This window comes from Oncorhynchus kisutch, unplaced genomic scaffold (assembly GCF_002021735.2).
Source record: "Oncorhynchus kisutch isolate 150728-3 unplaced genomic scaffold, Okis_V2 scaffold1216, whole genome shotgun sequence".
NCBI lineage: Eukaryota > Metazoa > Chordata > Actinopteri > Salmoniformes > Salmonidae > Oncorhynchus > Oncorhynchus kisutch.
Genome location: NW_022263161.1, coordinates 23,595 through 25,063, shown reverse-complemented (window position 1 = coordinate 25,063; position 1,469 = coordinate 23,595).

Genomic DNA, 1,469 nt, shown 5'->3' with positions numbered 1-1,469 from the left:
TCAGCCCTCCTACTCTGAGATACTTGATACAGTCCAATCAAGCTGCTGATAGGGAGAACACAAGACAGATACTATCAATGTTGTGTATAATGGTTCTAGAGAGAGGAGAGGAAGAGAGACAGAGAGAGACAGAGAGAGGAGAGGAAGAGAGACAGAGAGAGGAGAGGAAGAGAGAGAAAGAGAGACAGAGAGAGAAAAGGAAGGGAGGGATGGAAAGAGAGAATGAATAAGAGAGCGAGAGAGAAAAAAAGATAGTATGTGTGTTTGTGTGTGTGTCTGTGTAGGAGACAGACAGTGCTAGCTCAGACCAACAGTCTCTCTTTGTTTGGTTGTAATGTTAGAGAATTGAACTGGTCTCATAAACAACCATCCTCTCCTCTCCTCTCCTCTCCTCTCCTCTCCTCTCCTCTCCTCTCCTCTCCTCTCCTCTCCTCTCCTCTCCTCTCCTCTCCTCTCCTCTCCTCTCCTCTCCTCTCCTCTCCTCTCCTCTCCTCTCCTCTCCTCTCCTCTCCTCTCCTCTCCTCTCCTCTCCTCTCTCCCCTTCCCCTCCTCTCTCTCTTTCTCTCACACCATACCTCCCTCCCTCTCACCTCTCCCTCTCCTGTCCTCTCTCCCCATTCCCTCCTCTCCTTTTCTCCCTCTCATCTCCTCTCTCATATACTCTCGTATACTGTTCTCAGATCAGATCTAATGGGATCCATAACATGTTCTAATAGAGTTGTTGTCCCAGTGGTGTTGTGACCTCACATTCCAGCAGTGAGTCTAACCCTTTAGTTTCTCTGGAGAAAAACCCTGGGTTCCCACTCTCTCACTCTCCCTTTCAGTCTCTCTCTCTCTCTTCCTCCAACCTCCCCCCTCCCCAACTGCTCCCCCTCATATGAGCTGCTACAACAGAGAGGAGATATGAATCATAGATGAAATCTGTTGATGTAATTCATATGGTCAGTGTTTAGAAGGCTGTTGTAATGTCATGTGATGTTTAGGCCAGATTCAGTCCAAACACCCAATGTGATGTTTAAGGCCAGGATTCAGTCCAAACACCCAATGTGATGTTTAAGGCCAGGATTCAGTCCAAACACCCAATGTGATGTTTAAGGCCAGGATTCAGTCCAAACACCCAATGTGATGTTTAAGGCCAGGATTCAGTCCAAACACCCAATGTGATGTTTAAGGCCAGGATTCAGTCCAAACACCCAATGTGATGTTTAAGGCCAGGATTCAGTCCAAACACCCAATGTGATGTTTAAGGCCAGGATTCAGTCCAAACACCCAATGTGATAATGTTGTATGAATGTAGGTGAATGTTATGGTTTACAGTGAGCTTTTATAGTAGGTTTCCATACTGTGTAATTTAGCTTACGATGCAAAACCACATTTCTGTCAAGTAGACAAGTATGGTCTGAACTCAACTCTCTCTCTCTCTCTCTCCACCTCCACGTCTCTCTCTCTCTCTCTTCTCTCTCTCTCTC